The sequence below is a fragment of the Ipomoea nil genome, unplaced genomic scaffold, assembly GCF_001879475.1.
Source record: "Ipomoea nil cultivar Tokyo-kokei standard unplaced genomic scaffold, Asagao_1.1 scaffold0415, whole genome shotgun sequence".
In the NCBI taxonomy this organism is placed as follows: domain Eukaryota; kingdom Viridiplantae; phylum Streptophyta; class Magnoliopsida; order Solanales; family Convolvulaceae; genus Ipomoea; species Ipomoea nil.
In genome coordinates, this window is record NW_017616843.1 from 2,621,908 (window position 1) to 2,643,342 (window position 21,435).

The window sequence follows — 21,435 nt, forward strand, 5'->3', positions numbered from 1 at the left end:
TGCCTCGGGCCGGGGCTTGGTAGCTAGCATTAAGAGATGGTGGAACAGCGGAGGCTTCTTGGTCCTTAGGTTGGAGGGCAACGCGTGTGAAAACACCACCTCCTAATGTAAGGTGTGCCTCGGGCCGGGGCTTGGTAGCTAGCATTAAGAGATGGTGGAACAGCGGAGGCTTCTTGGTCCTTAGGTTGGAGGGCACCGCGTGTGAAAACACCACCTCCTACCTAATGTACGGTGTGCCTCGAGCAGAAAGTCTCCTAATGTACGGTGTGCCTCAGACCGTCCAAATTGAAAAAATAATAGCTAGCATAAAGATTTAAGCATAATCCATCTCAAACCTCAAAATATAGAATGGCCATATACAAGCTAGCATGATATCAATCTATCAATCAATGTGGTCTCCAAAATAACTCATTCTTTATGCTCAAAGCAAGCATCAATGCTACAATACACACAAGACATAATATATCGGTTTTTCCTATTCTTATTTGTTTGTATTCTACAGTAGTTCCTACGAACAATGATTGTTCTATCCATCTTAGCACCATGGCATGTCCGAGCAAGGATACGACCTCTGATAGAAACAGTACCAGTGAAGAGGCAATTTTATCAATATATGTCCCTAAAATCAAGAAACACAACTTTTTTAGAATCAAGCTCAAACCACATTTTAGATAGAAAGCACAAATTTCCCACAAGTACCTAATCTGCGGTGGGGAATACAAAGAAACACTACACATTTTGATATGATAAATAGAGTGTATTACACACTTAGCTAAAGCAGAAGAGATTAAAGAAGAAATCAGTGGGAAGAAAAATGGGTATTGGAGCTGAATCTAATGTAAGATACTGAAGATATCTCATAGCATGCAAAGGATAATATGAGCATATTAGAGACCCGAGCAGTACCATTGCATCACATAAATTGGTCTAATACACCAATATCGCATAACTAGTAGCATGCTATAGATATATATTAGAATAAACACTAACTACATTTGGAGATATAGGGCAACCATAAATGTTCTAGTGTTCAACCATCTAATTGCCTCACTCCTTATTGTCTTCAATCAGTTCTCCATTTTATAAGCAGATATAGGGCAATCACATTAATAATTAGAGAGAAGAAACAAAATAAAGCTCACCCCATATCCAAAAAAAAAAACCCACAAAACGAACCAAGCAGGAATCTCACTTATATCGGATATAAAAATAATTTTTTGCATAGCCAACTACAAAGAATACTGGGAGGGAGGCAATAGATATGAACCTTCAATAGCCTTGCGAGGTGTCTTAAACCCTAGTCCAATGTTCGCATAAATCCTATCTAAACCTGAGAAAAACTCCCGGCTGCTTCAAGAAAGCCTTGTCAGTCTGCAATACAAACCGAAATGTTTGAGATTTCTGTATAAATCAATTCAGATTGAAAGTGCAAGTGTGTATACATGAGATAGAAGAACCTGCTCCGACATTAACATTCCAATTTCCAACCACTGGAAAATAGTATAGTGAATAGAAAGATAGCCTAAGCATCAGCATCAGCGCTATATATGTCTCTGCTTCACATATAAGACCCCCTAGTTGGCCTTAAAACAAAACAAAAAAAAAAAACCATTCAATTTCCATCACAATGATACAAAGCAAATCTCATGGGTGACAAAACCCATACACACACACACACTGTTCTCTGCTCCATATTTTGCTATGAAAGCCAAGCATGTCCTCCAACAATTTCCCACATCGAAATTAGAGCATAAATATTTTCTCTTAATAAGGCCGTAGCTAAAAGAATTACTTGATGGGCTTGGTAGCACAAGCTTGTAACCCGAGTGGGAGCAAAGGCTGGGCTTTAGATGCTATCTATTGGCTTGCCCGTTCCAAGTGGTGAGTTGTGCTGTGGATTCTCTGCGAAGGTGGGGGCTGTGTTGATTAATTACTTTTGGGCAGTGACTATTGTAACCACACAATTAAGCTATTAGTAATCGGTTGGCCAGTCACTCTGCTCCATCTTGTGTAAGTCTTATAATGTATTGAGATCTTCTGTTTATAGTGGATAAAAGGAGAAGCTGTTGAGATTGATAAACATATATAATAGCTCAACATTCAACAAATCAGAGTGGCGCAGCGGAAGCGTGGTGGGCCCATAACCCACAGGTCCCAGGATCGAAACCTGGCTCTGATAGAGTAAAATTGTTTTCTCAATAGTTTACTATAGTGGGCTTGGTAGCGAGCATTAAGAGATGGTGGAACAGCGCTACCTTCTAATGTAAGGTGTGCCTCGGGCCGATGCTTGGAGATGGTGGAAGCACCGTGTGCGGGCCGCCACCTCCTAATGTAAGGTGTGCCTCGGGCCGTGTGCGGGCTGCCACATCCTAATGTAAGGTGTGCCTCGGGTCGATGCTTGGAGATGGTGGAAGCACCGTGTGCGAAAACACCACCTCCTAATGCCGCCGATGCTTGGAGATGGTGGAAGCACCGTGTGCGAAAACACCACCTCCTAATGTAAGGTGTGCCTCGGGCCGGGGCTTGGTAGCTAGCATTAAGATATGGTGGAACAGCGGAGGCTTCTTGGTCTTTAGGTTGGAGGGCACCGCGTGTGAAAACACCACCTCCTAATGTAAGGTGTGCCTCGGGCCGGGGCTTGGTAGCTAGCATTAAGAGATGGTGGAACAGCGGAGGCTTCTTGGTCCTTAGGTTGGAGGGCACCGCGTGTGAAAACACCACCTCCTACCTAATGTACGGTGTGCCTCGAGCAGAAAGTCTCCTAATGTACGGTGTGCCTCAGACCGTCCAAATTGAAAAAATAATAGAAAACGGGTACACTTGAAGTCATTTTATTTCCTTTCACATTAATAGGTATGTTTATCTCACTTTTTTGACCTCATAATTCTTTCTTTTATAATCTTTCATTCTATTTTATTTTTTTTTTCAATTTAGGAAAACCACTTTTACAACCACATTTTTTTTACATTCATCTTCCAAATTTACTTTATGAACCTTCACTTCCAATTTAGACTGCCACCACCTGGTGTTCTAGAGAGTGTTGTATAATCTCTTTTGACCTCATAATTCTTTCTATTAGCTTTGTATAATATACAGTGATACCTGTTTTGATCTTGTGACACTAGGAAAATATTCTAGTTACAATCATCACCCCCACTACAATCAATTATTTATGGCTTCATGATTCCTACAACCTGGAAAATTTTTTTGAGCAGTTTATTCAAGATTGTTTGTTGGGAACTTCTTAACCAAATTGATGTTTCAGAAAACAGACTACAGCAGAGTTCAATTTGATATTTCAACTATATATATATATATATATATATATATATATATATATATATATATATATATATATATATATGTACGTTGCCAATACCATATATAGAAACATCAAAGAATAATGTAAGGTCAATATGACGGTTGAGACTTATTGAGTCAAGTACTCAGAACACAATCACAAAGAAAGCAGTATCATAAGGGAAAATTATTTATGGCTCTAATTGATCACCTTACAGGGCGTTTGGTTGGAGGGGGGGAATTATGTGGGAAAAGAATTGTAATTCCATGGGAGTTGAATTACTGGGAATAAAGTGGGAATTTAAATTCCAGTGTTTGGTTGATAGGAATAGAATTACTAGGAATTTCAATTCCAATGTTTGGTATACATGGGAATTGAAAGGGAATAAGTAGTATAAAGTCAAAAATGTCCATTATTGTTGTTAGACATTAATTTTATGTTAAAAAAGGAAGGGGTAATTTTGACTCATCACTATCTTTTTTTTCCAGGAATTAAAATACCAGGGGGGAACATGGGATTTTAATTCCATGAAAATGGGGGAATTGCAATTCCATGGAATTGCAATTCCCTCCAACCAAACTACGAAATTTAATGGCCTTTGGAATTAGATGGGAATTAAGTGGGAAGGGAATTTAAAATCTCTCCAACCAAACGCCCTGTTATAAGTTTGTATAAAAGAGTTGGCATACAAGGTAGGAGAATCATCATATCTATGCTTCCATGCAAGGAAAACAAGTACTAAGATATGAGGGATAAATGTAATAATGGATGAAAATTATTTATGGCTCTAATTGATCACCTTTAATTAGGACGGAGCTGAACAACTGATCGAGGGTGGGATATGTCTCGACTCGAATCCTGAGGTGCGTGCTATGTATGGTGAACTCTCCTTTGCAAGGTTTTTCAGAGAAGAGAAGAGAGGTTAGAACAAACTTCATAAACTAACCAACCTTCACAACATGTTAGAATACACTTCCTAGAATGATGAATAAATATGTTTACACTGCTCTTGGGTTTGTTCTCCTCTTGTGTGCGTCTAAGTTCCTCCCATTTCTAGGTTTCGTTTTCCTTCACTTGCTTATGTTTTTCTACTTGTCTTGTTATTTAGTGTTATATATATGCAGATTTGGTGTCAATTCTTTTGCTCTGTACTTTGATCACACCATATGTGCCTAGCTACATTATTGTATACGCATCATCGATGCAGTTGTTTCATTGTTTGTTTCTTTGGTGTTCCTCTTTTGTTTGAATTCGTTTTGTTTTCATCTTTATTGTTGTTATTATCGAAAAAATAGTATTCAATGTTGTAATGATTTTATAGTATGTTATGTACAGTGTTTTCATAAACATATGACTTTCACAAGTCTTTGGGTAAAATAATTAGTTATAGATTGTTGTTGCTATGTATAATTAACCCAAAGGAAATAAACATACTATCTAACGGTTCTTATTTCCTTCCGGTAGGACAAATATGTCATCTTCCGAAATTATGGCAACCTTCTATAAACGTCACCTTAATCATGAGTAAATATCTTTACATATATAAATGCTAAGACATTACCTTATCAAAAACAGGGAAAATGTGATGTACTCGTTCAAATAGTTGATCGAGAAACTTGCTATTTAATTTAATATAGAGTTAATACCCAAAATAGTCCCTCGACTATGTCGTAATTACCAATTTGGTCCTCGACTATCATTCTTACCCAATTAAGTCCTCAACTATACAATTTTTACCCAATTTAGTCCTTTGTCAATTTGACTGTTTGTTGACTGTCAAAAGTGGAAATAAAGTTGTAATTTTACAAGTTTTCTCCTTCCTCCTCATTTAGCAGAGCCAAACCATGTAGCAATAAGCTCCGGTTGAGTTCTAAACCTGTCAGTATCGAAGTAGTGGTTATGCATCGGATAGCCCATGAATTTGATTTCCAACGATTTTTTTGACGATCGAAATCTGATCGGAGTGTATTGCTGCATGGTTTGGCGCTGCTAAATGGAGAGGAAGGAGAAATCTTGTAAAATTATAATTTTATCCCGACTTTTGACTGTCAACAAACAGTCTAATTAATACAGAGGACTAAATTGGGTAAGAATTGTATAGTTGAGGACTAAATTGGGTAAGAATTGTATAGTTGAGGACTTAATTGAGTAAAAGTTACATAGTTGAAGACTTAATTGGGTAAGAATGGTAGTTGAGGATCAAATTGGTAATTATGGCATAGTCGAGGGACCATTTTGGGTATTAACTCTTTAATATATTGTACCACAAAATAGTCACTTAACATGTCATTTTATACTATTTTAAATTATTGTTTCCAACAGTCATATTATACAAGAATTATTACATATATAATAATTTAGTGTCTTATACTAGACAAGAAATTAAATATTTATAAATGCACTTATATTAGACAAATAATAAAAAAATCACATAAAGAAGTGTTTGTTCAGTAAAAAGATTGAAACTACTAATATTTTAAGGGTAGGCTAGCAAAGAAATAAAAACCATAAAATCTAATTTATATATATTAACGAGATAAATTATATAAAGGTTATACCCATCATATTAAAATCCTAATTCGATTAAAATTGGCCTATCAATCATCATACTAAAATACTATATTTCTAACTGGCCTGGTTTGAGATTAACTTAGGGTTTCCCAATCATACTAAAATCATTAAACATAGTAACTAGCTAATACTATATAAATCCTTCATCATTCTATAATTTTCTTCATCATTCTATAATTTTCTTTCATCATTAACAAGCTGTTTAGATATAATAATTAATCATGTTTACCAAGCTTGCTATGCTGATTTGGTTGTATTGTCTTCTCCTACAAGCATCAACTTTATATTATTTATATTACTTCAAAAATGGCAACTTTAGAATCCTATTTAGGTTTATGGGTTTCATTACAGCTTTTCAGTTTATCATGATTATGCTTTACACCTTGTCCAACCTCTCTCTTGAATGGATCAACAATCAATACATTGATGATGATGATGATGATGATGATGATGATGACGACGACGATGACGATAGCAGTGACGATGACGACAATGATAACGGTAACAATGTCGACGATGATAGTGGTGATAATGATGACGGCGTTTATAGCGGTGACGATGATGACGATGATAGTGGTGACGATAGTGACGATGATAGAGGTGACGATAGTGACGATGATGATGATAGTGACGATGATGATGATAGTGACGATGATGATAATAGTGACGAATGGGTAAGACTTAAAACTGGATGTGAAAAATATGAGTAAAATGGTTCCATAGTATAACTACTTTTTCTTATATATAGTTAGAAATTATTCGACTTGTACAGGTTATATTAATAGATAGATTTTATTGTTACATTTGTTTCCTAATTGTGGTTGTTATTTTTTATAATTCAATTTTTAGAAGTAATCCCTCAATTATTCGAGATTTGTTTAATAAATTTTCATTCGAGTTGAGTTTGAATAATTTGATTGCAAAATAGTTATTACAATATCCAAAAGCGGAACCCAAATTTTAAAAAAAAAAATTAAAGAATGAATATTTTTTAATAAATTAATGCATGTATCCAGAATCCATTCGATATAAGTTCCAAACAAAAATGCTGAGCACATAGTCCTGTAATGTACTTTACAGGAAGTTTCTACTTTTAAAAATTGAGCAAGTATAAAAAGGCAAGTAAAAAAATAATCTGACAGAGAGGGTTTTTAATTAAGAAACTGGCACTAGAAAATTGCATTAAAAAAAAAGTTTCTCATACAAAGTTTATAAGGAACAGATTAAAGCTACGTACATTGGCTCTCTTTTAAGTTCAGCCAAACAAGTATTTTATGGCCCTGTGAATAAGTCTGTATACACTAAAGAATACTGATAATGGCTTTGGCCCTTTCCAGAGTTGTCAAAGCAAATCTCATGCCTGACAAAACCCATACACACACAGACACAAACACAGTTCTCTGCTCCATTTTTTGCTATGACAGCCAAGCATGTCCTCAAACAATTTCCCACATCGAAATTAGAGGAGGAATATTTTTTCTTAATAAGGCCGTAGCTAGAAGAATTACTTGCTGGGCTTGGTAGTGCGAGCTTGTAACCTGAGTGGGAGCATTAAGATGGTGGAACAGTTGGCCTTCCCTTGAAGGCTGGGTCTTGGTTGCTATCTACTGGCTCGCTCGTTCCAAGTGGTGAGTTGTGCCGTGGATCCTCTGCAAAGGCGGAGGCTTCCCGGTCCTTAGATTGGAGGGGGCACCGCGTGAGGCTGGTTTCACAGAGCATCGAAAACCTGTGGAAGGATAACGGGCCGGTGCATCTTCTACCCATGCCACTTACTATATATATATATATATATATATATATATATATATATATATATATATATGTATCTTGCCAATACCATGTATAGAAACAACAAAGAATAATTTGGTGAATATGAGGGTTGAATAACAGATCAGAGCACTCCCGGATCTGCTGAGTAAGTTGTAGCTTGTGTAATGGTTGGGCAGTGACTATATTGTAACCACACAATTAAGCTATTAGTGGCATTTGGAGCCTATCCAACCACAAAGACTAAATAAGTATTCAACAATTATAGATAAATCCATATGCATTTTAAGTTTTTGAGCTAAATTGTTGAAAGTGTAAAGCAAACATTCAACATATGTGAAGTTCATCTCTTCTTCGGGGCCGGCATGTATTTCTGCATTAATTATGTTATTGAGTCAAGTACTCAGAACACAATTAATCACAAAGAAAGCCCGCACTATCATAAGGGAAAAATTGAAACTAACAAAGCATAAGATCCGATCCTCCCAAAATTAATAATAATATATTCTCAGGGAAGAGAAGGTTTTGATTTATAGATATATGAAGATGAGAGAGTTGAGAGATTTGGTAAGTTTTTATAAAAGAGTTGGCATACAAGTCAGGAGAATCATCGTATCTATGCTTCCATGCAAGGAAAACAAGTACTAAGATATGAGCAATAGATGTAATAATGGATGAAAATTATTTATGGCTCTAATTAATTGATCACATTTAGGAGCTGAACAACTGATGGAGGGTAGGATATGTCTCGAATCGAATCCTGAGGTGCTAGATGTATATGGTGAACTCTCCTCTGCAAGTTAAGGTTTTTGAGCAACTCCACTTTTCGATCTTCAGAGAAGTGGGCCGGGGTTAGAACAAACTTCTTCATAAACTAACCTAATTCAGAACATGTTAGAATCCTCTTCCTAGAATGACGAGTAAATATCTTCACATAAATGTGTTTCAGTCACCCAAAAATTAAAGGGCCATCCCATCCCTTCCTATGATATGATGAAATATGAATACTAAATGAAATAGTCGACTCTAGCTAAGACATTAACAACACGTTTGGTTCACGGAATGAATTTTGAAGTAATAGGAATGCTATTCCATAAGGAATGGAATAGGCAAGGAATAGAATAGGAATTGTATTCTATTGTTTGGTTCGCAGAAGGAATAGACTTTAGGAATTATATTACAGTGTTTGGTTGATTTAAGGAATATAAATGAATATGTTTTAAAAGATATAAATACCCTTATAAAAATATGTGATGGTGGCGATGGTGGTGGTGGTGGCGGCGGTGGTGGCGGCGATGGTGGTGGCGGTGGTAGTGATGGTGGTGGTGGTGGTGGTGGTGCTGGGGTGGTAGTGGTGGTGGTGGTGGTGGTGGTGCTGGGGTGGTAGTGGTGGTGGTGGTGGTGGTGCTGGGGTGGTAGTGGTGGTGGTGGCGGTGGCAATGGTGGGGGTGACGGTGGTGGTGGTGACGGTGGTGGTGGTGGTGGTGGCGGTGGTGGCGGTGGCAATGGTGGTGGCGGTGACGGTTGTGGCAGTGGTGGTGGGGGCGGCGACGGTAGTGGTGGTGGTGGCGGTGGCAGTGGTGGGGGCGACGGTGGTGGTGGTGATGGTTGTGGCAGTGGTGGTGGGGGCGGCGACGGTTGTGGCAGTGGTGGTGGTGGTGGCGGTGGTGCTGCTGGGTGGTGGTTCTGGTGGCGGTGGTGGTGGTGGCGACGGTGGCGATGGTGGTGATGGTGGTAGTGGCAGTGGCGGTGGCGGTAGTGGTGGTGGTGGCGGTGGCAGCGGTGGGGGCGGCGGTGGTGGTGGGGGTGGCGACGGTTGTGGCGATGGTGTTGGTGGTGGCGGCGGCGGTGATGGTGGTGGTGGCGGCGGCGATGGTGGTGGTGGTGGTGGTGGCGGTGGCGGCGATGGTGGTGGTGGTGGTAGCGGCAGCAGCGGCGGTGATGGTGGTGGTGGTGGTAGCGGCAGCAGCGGCGGTGATGGTGTTGGTGGCGACGACGGTGGTGAAATAAGATAAATTTATATATAGGATAAAAAAAAATTAGGTTAAAGAAAGGGGTAAAAAAAAAAATAGATTCTAAAATCTATTCCTGAGCGTTCAGTAATAGGCTAATACCAGGGGGGCCCTAGTAATAGCTATTACCTTATTTGAGGTAATAGGCTATTACCAGGAATATTATTCCTGGTAATAGAAATGGTTACCAAACAAAGGAATAGGCCTATTACTGGGAATGCTATGCCATTCCCGGCCTATTCCGTGAACCAAACGGGCCATAATTACCTTAACGAAAACAGGGAAAATGTGCTTAGGTTGTTTAAATAGTTGAGAAACTTGCTATTTAATTTGTGTACAGAAAAGATAACAGTTAATAAAGATTTAAGCATAATCGATCCATCTCAAACCTCAAAAAATGGAATGGCCATATACAAGCTAGCATGATATCAATCTATCAATCAATGTGGTCTCCAAAATAACTCATTTTTTATCCTCAAAGCAAGCATCAATGGTACAATACACACATGACATAATATATCAATTTTTTCTCTTCTTCTTATTTGTTTGTATTCTACCGTAGTTCATACGAACAATGATTGTTCTATTCATCTTAGCACTATGGCATGTCCCAGCAAGGATACGACCTCTGATTGAAATATTACCAGTGAAGGGGCATTTTTATCAATATATGTCCCTAAAATCAAGAAACACAACTTTTTTAGAATCAAGCCCGAACCACATTTGAGATGGAAACACAAATTTTCCACAATTACCTAATCTGCAGTGGGGAATACAAAGAAACACTACAGATTTTGGTATGATAAATAGAATGTATTGCACACATCATAACAGTACAATTAGCTAAAGGCCTAAAGCAGCAGAGATAAAGAACAAATCTGTGGAAAGAAAAATCACAATTGGAGCTGAATCTAATGCAAGATACTGAAGATTCGTTATAGTACGCAGAGGATAGAATGAGCATATTAGAGAATCTAGCAGTACCATTGGATCACATAAATTAGATTGGAGGACACCGCCTGAGGTTGGGTACACTAAAATTATTATTTTTTCTTTTAAATTAATAGGTATATTTAGAAACTAGAATTGGTTACCATTAAAAGAAGAATAGCAGCTAGAGTTATTTAAATTAATAACTCATTCTTTATGCTCAAAGCAATTAAGCATCAATGCTACAATGCACAAAATAAAAGATCATACAAAATGCATATTCCCAAGTAGTTCCCTTCACCAAATTAAAATAAGAAACAAAAACATACAATTTAGGAATTAAAACATGCATTTTGTTAATCTCATCCCATTAAAATACGGAAACTGCAGTGCTAAATATTTGCAACTCTAGCTATTCATAACAAAAGAAACATATCTTCTTGGTTTTTAGGCTTAAAAAAAAACATAACGAAATGATAATTAGCAAAGAAAAATATCCTTTTGTTTGTTAAGTGAATAAAATAATATAATAAAAGGTAAAGTAAGAAAATAAAAAAATAATAAAATCAAAATAATTTGAATCATTCATTTCATGAACGGACATTTTTTTAATTCCTGTTATAGATAGGCCTAACTTTATTGGCTCATATATATATATATATATATATATATATATATATGTGTCCCCGCCGACGCCACAACCGTCTCCCCCGCCGACGATACAACCGCCACCCCGCCGATCTGCAGGTTAGTTTTTTTTTATTTATTTATTTTAAATTGTTAATACATACATACATATATATATATATATATATATATATATATATATATATATATGTGTGTGTGTGTTTAATTATTATTTTAATAAATAAAAAAATGTGATATTTTATGATTTTTATAAATTTTATAAATGTGAAATTGGCTCGATAGTACCTTATTAATTACAAATTAGGTTGTTGGATGAATTAATTAGGTATTTGATTAGTTAGGTATATATAGTAGCATGAATAGTGACTGCTTAGTAAACATCTTACAAGATTCAGACGCATAACTCTGTGTCCAAACTAAGATCTTTCAGTAGGCTTTGATTGCAAGATGTATAGTACAAATGAATATAAACAATTGAAGACTATATTTAAGGCTCTTTACTGCATAAAGAGAACAGCACTGGAAGGATGGATATAAGATAAATTCCTATTATTATATTCCTAATAATAACACAATATTGAATAAAGAAAACAATGAAAAGCAATTCATGCAAATCTGCAAGGTATTATGTCATGTAAACAATGTTGCATACAAATGGTTACTTGCTCCTCATATATGATAGAAGACTTACTCTGTTCCCCATGGCAATGTAATATCTAGGGTGTTTATTAGGCTAACTTGGTTAATAACATAATCAAATTAACTGATTTTGCAAAATGCATCAACTATTAACTCAACTCATTTTTTAAATTAACCGAACCAAAATTTATTTCGATTAATCAGCCCATTAATGAATATTGATTTTGAGTGCTTGCTTAATTGCCGTGATTTAAATAGCAAATCAAGCAAAAATTAGCCTGTAACCTTGCAATTATATTGCCACTGAAACTCTACAGAAGGAATTATATTGCCACTGAAATTATGACAATGTTTCAATTTCTATAGCTTGCCACTGAAATCCATTTTTACTACTATCATTGTTTTCTCGTGGCAATGAATATAAATATGGATTGACTTAAGAAATCCATTTTTGCTAGAATCATTTTTACTAGTATCATTGCGTATCCATATCTGCATAGTACTTAGAGTAGTATTTTATGAATTGGAGTTGGATGTTTAGAAAACGCACTACATTCCCATATATGCAAGGGTTCAAAGAGTTTATACAATGTGTTGAAGAAAATAGGAGTAAAAAGGCAGAGGACTTTATTGTGTGCTCGTGTTGCGATTGTCAGAATTTTAAATGATATCGTAGTTCTGATGAAGTGAAGAGTCATTTGATACGCTGTATCTATCTTGGATCCCTTGCCTTCTAATCGCGACAAAGGTTTAATTAAAGTCTCTGTGAATTTGTAAGTAAATGTTTTATTATTTATATAAGTATTTTAGCAGCTAATATATTATTTATAAATTTTTATATATGCTTATAATTATTATAGGGCATTTCACTCTGTTCCTAAGTGTACGGGTAAGGAACATCAATTGGAAGCCATGCAAAGTATGTATGAAAATTGAATTTAAGTTTTAGTGTGATATTTTGAATTACAATAAGTTTTATTTAAATTAGTAAAATAATATATGTATTTTATAGTGTCCGAGACAACCGGGAGGTCATGAGTGTGGATATTATGTCATGTGATACATGTATGACATCGTGAGAAAATATTCATCTGTTGATAATTTGGATGGGGTAAGTGAATTTGAAAGCGATAGTCCGTATTCTATCGATGACATAAATGAGCTTCGAGAGCATTGGTCAAAGTACTTCTTTTCCGAGTGCTTATAACTTTTATTTTATTGATAAAAAGTATTTTGTTTTGATGATAGTATTGAGTTGGGCATGTTTTGATGATATTATTGTATTAAAGTATGAGGATTTTAAGTGCTATTGTATTTTGTTGATAGTATCTGCATTGTGTGTTAAAAGTATTGTGTTAAAGTGTGTTGATAGATAAATTGTATTGTGGAGTAATGTTGATAGGATTTTAATAAGCTGTAACAGGTACAGGAATTATAAAAAAAAATTAGAGGTTTTAATTAAATAAATTAAATAATTAAAAAAAAAAAAAAGTCATCTGCGACCTTTCCTAGTCTAAAACGGTCGCAGATGACTAATTATTAAAAAAATAAAAAATGAAAACGCGACCACTTCTAGCATAAAATAATGGTCGCGTTTTACCTTTGAATTAAAAATAAATAAATAAATACGCGACCATTCTTGGTCAAGAACGGTCGCGTATTACCGACAATGCGCGACCGTTTAGAAATGGTCGCGTAAAGTCCATGGCTTTTCGCGAGCCTCGCATAGGCGACCATTGTACAATGGTCGCGTAATGTCTTTTACAATAGTCGCGTATATGCAGTTCTGTACTAGTGGTTTTCGGTGTAAGAAAATCGGTACACTTGAAGTCATTTTCTTTTCTTTCACATTAATAGGTATGTTTATCTCACTTTTTTAATCTTTCATTCTATTTTTTTTCTTTTTCAATTTAGGAAAAACACTTTTACAACCACATTTTTTTTACATTCATCTACCAAATTTAATTTATGAACCTCCACTTCCAATTTAGACTGTCACCACCTCGTGTTCCAGAGAGTGGTATGATCTCTTTTGACCTCATAATTCTTTGTTTTATTAACTTTGACCTCATAATTCTTTGTTTTATTAACTTTGTATACTATACAGTGATACCTGTTCTCGTGATACTAGGAAAATATTCTAGTTACAATCATCACCCCCACTACAATCAATCATTTATGGCTTCATGATTCCTACAACTTGGGAAATTTTTTTTGAGTAGTTTATCCAAGATATATTGTTTGTTGGAACTTCTTAACCAAATTGATATTTCAGAAAACAGACTACAGCAGGGTTCAAATTGATATTTCAACTATATATGTACCTTGCCAATACCATAGAAACATCAAAGAATAATGTAAGGTCAATATGACGGTTGAGACTTATTGAGTCAAGTACTCAGAATACAATTAATCACAAAAAAAAGCAGTATCATAAGGGAAAAATTGAAACAATCAAAGCATAAGATCTTTCCTCCCAAAATTTATAATACATTCTCAGAGAAGAGAAGGTTTTATTTGGACATGACAGAGTTGAGAGATTTGGTAAATTTGTATAAAAGAGTTGGCATACAAGCTAGGAGAATCATCTATCCTTCCATGCAAGGAAAACGTACAACTACTAAGATAGTAAGATATGAGCTGAGGGATAAATGTAATAATGGATGAAAATTATTTATGGCTCTAATTGATCTCCTTTAGGACGGAGCTGAACAACGGAGGGTACGTAGGATATGTCTCGAATCCTGAGGTGGACTCTCTGCAAGGTTTTTGAGCAAGTCCACTTTTTGACCTTCAGGAAGCTGTCCGAAAAGTCATATTATACAAGAATTATTACATATATAATAATTTAGTGTCTTATACTGGACAAGAAATTAAATATTTATAAATTCACTTATATTAGACAAATAAAAAAAAATCACATAAAAAGAGTTTGTTCAGTAAAAAGATTGGAATTGAACTACTAATATTTCTAGGGTAGGCTAGCAAAGAAATAAAAATCATAAAATCTAATGTATATATATTAACGAGATAATAAATTATATAAAGGTTATACCCATCATATTAAAATCCTAATTCGATTAAAGTTGGCTTATCAATCATTATACTAAAATACTAAAATTCTAACTGGTTTGAGATTAACTTAGGATTTCCCAATCATACTAAAATTGTTAAACATAATAACTAGCTAATACTATATAAATCCTTCATCATTCTATAATTTTCTTCATCATTCTATAATTTTCTTTCATCATTATACAAGCTATTTAGATATAATAATTAATCATGTTTACCAAGGTTGCTATGCTGATTTGGTTGTATTGTCTTCTCCTACAAGCATCAACTTTATATTATTTATATTACTTCAAAAATGGCAACTTTAGAATCCTATTTAGATTTATGGGTTTCATTACAACTTTTCAGTTTATCATGATTATCCTTTACACCTTGTCCAACCTCTCTCTTGAATGGATAAACAATCAATACATTGATGATGATGATAGTGGTGATGATGACAATGATGATAACAGTGACGATGACGACGATAATGATGACGACAATGATAACAGTGACAATGTCAACGATGATAGTGGTGATAATGATGACGACGTTTATAGCAGTGACGATGATGACGATGATAGTGGTGACGATAGTGACGATGATAATGATAGTGACGATGATGACAATAGTGACGAATGGGTAAAACTTAAAACTGGATGTGAAAAATATGAGTAAAATGGTTCCACAGTATAACTACTTTTTCTTATATATAGTTAGAAATTATTCGACTTGTACAGATTATATTACTAGATTGATTTTATTATTACATTTGTTTTCTAATTGTGGTTGTTATTTTTTATAATTCTATTTTTAGAAGTAATCCCTCAATTATTCAAGATTTGTTTAATAATTTGTTCATTGGAGTTGAGTTTGAATAATTTGATTGCAAAATACTTATTACAAAATCAAAAATGGGAACCCAATTTTGTTTTAAAATAATTTAAAGAATTATTTTTGTTAATAAATTAATGCATGTATCCAGAATCCATTCGATATAAGTTCCAAACAAATATGCTGAGCACATAGTCCTGTAATGTACTTTACAGGAAGTTTCTACTTTTAAAATTGAACAAGTATAAAAAGGCAAGTAGAAAAATAGAGGGCTTTTAATTAAGAAACTGGCACAAAAAAATTGCATTAAAAAAAAAAAAAGTTTCTCTTTCAAAGTTTATTTGGAACATATTATTAAAGCTACATTGGCTCTCTTTTAAGTTTTAACAGCCAAACAAGTATTCTATGGCCCTGTGAATAAGTCTGTATACACTAAAGATGGCTAAAAAAACAAGAATACATGTATATGTCACCAACAGTTGGAACAATTATGAGACTACTGATAATGGCTTTGGCCCTTTCCAGATTTGTCAAACTAGAAAGCTCTATATGAATAAGAATTTATGAGTTACAGTCGGAAGTAGAATGGTAGATTAAACATGATATGGATTCACCACAGGAATACATTGAGCAATGGCAGGCACAATATAATGTGCAGTAAATGAGAGGAGAAGACTATAATTTTAAGCAAAATCAGAAAACAGACTATAGCAGAGTTCAAATTGATATTTCAACTAGAAACAGAAAAACAATAATTTGGTCATTATAATAGCAGAGAAGTGTGTTGATTAAGTATTTTTTGGAAAAGATATTGAATTGGATGAAAATAATGGCTCAAATTGATCACCTTTAGGACGGAGCTGAACAATTGAGGCCGGGTAGGATATGTCTCGAATCTTGAGGTTCTGTGTATGGTGGACTAACTCTCTGCGAGGTTTTTGAGAAAGTCCACTTTTCGATCTTCAGGAAGCTGTCAGAGAAGAGGGGTTAGAACAAACTTCATAAACTAACCAACCTTCACAACATGTTAGAATTTCTCCAATTCATAACAAAATTAGAAGTTTCAGAACAGAGGAAATGTTGACAAAGTCTTGCCTCTGGTACTTCTTCACAAAGTGAAACAATGATTGTTCTATTCATCTTAGCACTATGGCATGTCCCAGCAAGGATACGACCTCTGATAGAAACCCTATAGTACCAGTGAAGAGGCAATTTTATCAATATATGTCCCTAACATTTCATTTGCATTGCAGACTGGATTTATTCCAAACTGCACATTTCTCCATATTGCACATAAGCTACCAACTTGGATCTTAACATATCGCCATAACAACACAATATAGTCAAAAGCAAATAAATCAGAGAGAAGAAACAAAACAAAGCTCACCCCATATCCAAAAAAACCCACAAAACCAAGCAGGAATCTCACTTATATCAGATATAAAAATAATTTTTTGCATAGCCAACTATAAAGAATACTGGGAAGGAGAGAATAGATATGAACCTTCAATAGCCTTGCGAGGTGTCTTAAACCCTAGTCCTATAATTTGTGTTTCGCATAAATCCTATCTAAACCTGAGAAAAACTCCCGGCTGCTTCAAGAAAGCCATCTCAGTCTGCAATACAAACCGAAATGTTTGAGATTTCTGTATAAATCAATTCAGATTGAAAGTGCAAGTGTGTATACATGAGATAGAAGAACCTGCTCCGCCATTAACATTCCAATTTCCAACCAGTGGACAATAGTATAGTGAATAGAAAGATAGCCTAAGCATCAGCAAGCTAAGCCATTAAAACAGAGAAAGATTCAAACTCAACAATCAAGATGGATGAAAGTCATCTTTGGGCAACAACATCTGATGCTAACTTTTCACATTTATTTTCCATAAAAGGATCAAAGTAGCATGACAAAAAATATGTATGCATAATATAATCTATCTCAAATCACAACCCTAATTTCCCCCAAGTTCAATAAATGATCAAAACTGCTAAATTTTACATATATAGTACGTACCTAGTCCTCCCTCGCCTGCATCATTTCTAAACTAAATAACAAAAACAATTAATGTGAGATGGAAATAAAAACGAAGCAGAGCTTATAGGGTGTGATTAGTAGAAGTGTAGAACCCAATCATCATTGCCACTCCATTCACTCAGTTAAGGAAATTAAAGCTAAGCTTCCAGGCTATATATGTCTCTTCTTCACACACAAGCCCCCCTAGCCTTCAACAAAAATCATACAATTTCCATCACAATGATACAAACCATGGCTGACAACAAAAATCATACACACACAATCATACAATCTCATGGCTGACAAAATCCATACACACACATACAGTTCTCCGCTCCATTTTTTGCTATGAAAGCTAAGCATTTCCTCCAACAATTTCCCACATCGAAATTAGAGCAAAAATATTTTCTCTTAATAAGGCCATAGCTAGAAGAATTGCTTGCTGGGCTTGGTAGCACGAGCCTGTAACCCAAGTGGGAGCATTAAGATGGTGGAATGGTTGGCCATTCCCTGAAGGTTGGGCCTTGGTTGCTATCTACTGGCTTGCCCGTTCCAAGTGGTGAGTTGTGCCGTGGATACTTTGCGAAGGCAGAGACTTCTCGGTTCTTAGATTGGAGGGTATTGCGTGAGGCTGGCTTCATAGAGCAGCGAAAACCTCCTCCTCACTCTACAGTGGAAGGATAACGGGCCGGTGCATCCTCTACCCACTAGCGCCTGACGGGTCGTTCAAATTAAACCACCATCTTTTTAAAACTGTTGGACCACACAGCCGGTACATATTCTGCTGATCAAGTAAGCTGTAGCCTGTCTAATGGCTATTTTGTAACCACACAAACCACAAAGACTAAATAAGTATTCAACACTTATAGATAATCAATATATTTTTTAAGTGTCAATTAAATTTTAAATACCTTTTGAGCTAAATTATATTGTTGAAAGTGTAAAGCAAACATTCAACATATGTGAAGTTCATCTCTTCTAGGCATGTATTTCAGCATTAATTATGTTATTGAGTCAAGTACTCAGAAAGCAATCACAAAGAAAGCAGTATTATAAGGGAAAAATTGAAATAAAGCAAAAGATCCTCCCAAAAACCATAAAGCAGTATTATAAGGGAAAATTTGAAATAAAGCATAAGATCCTCCCAAAAACCATAAAGCAGCATCATATATTCTCATAGAAGGTTTTGATTTGTAGATATATGAACATAGATTTGGTAACTTTGTATAAAAGAGAATCATCTATGCTTCCATGCAAGGAAAACAACTACTAAGATATGAGGGATAAATGTAATAATGGATCAGATGAAAATTATGGCTCTAATTGATCACCTTTAGGACGGAGCTGAACAACTAAGGCCAGGTAGGATATGTCTCGACTCGAATCCTGAGCTGCGTGCTGTGTATGGTGAACCTAGCACATGGCATGATTTCAATCTATCAATCAATGTGGTCTCCATCATCAACCTACACATCAAAAGATAGTAAGATAATGTATGTCATTCTTAGAAAATAGGCTTTTTCTAAAAAGCAAGCCTCAATTTGGAGCTTCTAGAAAATTATATTTCTTTCTCTCATCCTTAAAAATACCATACCCCCTATCACTATCAACTTCACATGCAATTATGTTAGAAACTAGAATTATTGGTTACCCTTAAAACAAGAAAAGCACATATGTATGCATAATATAACCTATCCCAAATCACAACACTAATTTCCCCTAAACTCAATAAATGATCAAAACTGCTAAATTTTACATATATAGTACGTACCAAGTCCTAGGCATCCAAATTATGCTGACGCTCTTTCATCATATCATTTCCTCCCTCGCCTGCATCATTTCTAAACTAAATAATAAAAACAATTAATGTGAGATGGAAATAAAAACGAAGCAAAGCTTATAGGGTGTGATTGGATGCTGCCAGTAGAACCCAATCATCTCTGCCATTCCATTCACTCAGTTAAGCAAATTAAAGCTAAGCTTCCAGGCTATATATGACTCTGCTTCACATATAAGCCCCTCTAGCCTTCAACAAAAATCTTACAATTTCCATCACAATGATACAAAGCAAATCTCATGGCTGACAAAACCCATACACACACACACACAGTTCTCTGCTCCATTTTTTGCTATGAAAGCCAAGCATGTCCTCAAACAATTTCCCACATCGAAATTAGAGCAGAAATATTTTCTCTTAATAAGGTCGTAGCTAGAAGAATTGCTTGCTGGGCTTTGTTGCGTGAGCCTGTAACCCAAGTGGGAGCATTAAGATGGTGGAACAGTTGGCCATTCCCTGAATGCTGGGCCTTGGTTGCTATTTACTGGCTTGCCCGTTCCAAGTGGTGAGTTGTGCTGTGGGTTCTCTGCGAAGGTAGAGGCTTCTTTGGTCCTTAGATTTGGAGGGCACCGCGTGAGGCTGGCTTCACAGAGCAGCGAAAACCTCCTCCTCTCTGCAGTGGAAGGATAACGGGCCGGTGCATCCACTACCCAATAACGCCTGACGGGCTGTTGAAATTGAACCACCATCTTTTTGAAAAAGAATACTCTATAAAGTTATTTTCTGAAAATTATGCTTATCCAACATAACTCATTCTTTATGCTCAAAGCAATTAATCATCAAATGGTACAATACACAAAACTAAAGATCATACAAAATGCATATTCCCAAGTATAGTTGACTTCACCAAATTAAAATAAGAAACAAAAACATACAATTTAGGAATTAAAACAAACACAAAACATGCATTTTCTTAATCTCAACCCATTAAAATAGGGAAACTGCAGTATTAAATATTTGAAATTCTAGCTATTCATTTTAAGTGGAAAAAAAATCTCAATTTCTACCTTATAATAAAAATCCACAATGTATAACATATCACGGTTTAGGCATAAAAAAATAGCGAAATGATAATTAGCAAAGAAAAATATCTAATTCTGATTTGTGTTTGGCGGAAGAAGTTTGTTAGGGAGTAATAAATTCTGAATTTCAAAAAGGCCGCGCCATGGCTTCCATTAACGGCTACTACTACTATGCCGCCTTAATCCCACCGGAATTAGGGCTCCGTTGTACCCTTATAAGTAGGCGTCGCCGCCTTCACTTCCAAGCTCTTCAATTCTCTGTTGAGTTTCTCCGACCCGCCATTAACGAACAGATAAGAGTGCAGTGGATGATAACCTCTCTGATCTTCTTCAACTAACAACCAACATGGGGATCAGTCTGTTTCCATCGTTCCGGGAATTTCTCGTTCCCACCCAAGGAAACCGGACGTTGATCTCTGTCCCTCTGTTTGGTGTTTCAACGCCGATCAAAAACCACCGATTTCTGCCCTACCCAATCTCCAAGAATTCACCTTTATGCTCTTGTCGCCATCAAAGCCCTCCTCTGATCTTGATCTCTTTCCCGTTCCAGCCACATTTGAAGATTTCTTGTAGGACAAGAATCACTGGATAAAGAACCATTCGTCGAGGCTGTTGTTGGGTAAGGAGGATGTGAGGAAATACGTTCTGCCATTGATGGATGAGAAGAGGCGTGCGGCTTGTCAAAGCAAGGAAGGACTGATGGCATTGGGTTGATATGAGACTTTGAAAAACTGGCTTCTTCTTCCACAACTTCAATGCCCAATCTTAGTTACTTACTTGTTATTGTGCAGTGATCTGATTAG

At 35.8% G+C, this 21,435-nt stretch overlaps 3 long non-coding RNA genes and 1 other non-coding gene across 4 annotated transcripts in view; 2 read left to right on the forward strand and 2 right to left on the reverse strand.

The window, feature by feature from the left end:
- Positions 1 to 1,830: 1,830 nt before the first annotated feature.
- LOC109172289 lies at positions 1,831 to 18,516 on the forward strand. Its single transcript, XR_002052717.1, has 3 exons — positions 1,831 to 1,910; positions 7,530 to 7,600; positions 18,447 to 18,516. It is a non-coding gene; the product is annotated as an uncharacterized LOC109172289 (long non-coding RNA).
- The window catches only part of LOC109172290, a 45,410-nt gene continuing 25,826 nt past the window's right edge, over positions 1,852 to 21,435 (reverse strand). The window contains exon 3 of the long non-coding RNA XR_002052718.1: positions 1,852 to 1,917. This is a non-coding gene — a long non-coding RNA (uncharacterized LOC109172290). The remainder of the gene's footprint in view (positions 1,918 to 21,435) is intronic.
- TRNAM-CAU lies at positions 2,108 to 2,179 on the forward strand. The gene has a single exon. It is a non-coding gene; the product is annotated as a tRNA-Met (tRNA).
- LOC109172292 lies at positions 20,176 to 20,982 on the reverse strand. Its single transcript, XR_002052720.1, has 3 exons — positions 20,972 to 20,982; positions 20,791 to 20,792; positions 20,176 to 20,256 (listed from the first exon to the last, which is right to left on the reverse strand). It is a non-coding gene; the product is annotated as an uncharacterized LOC109172292 (long non-coding RNA).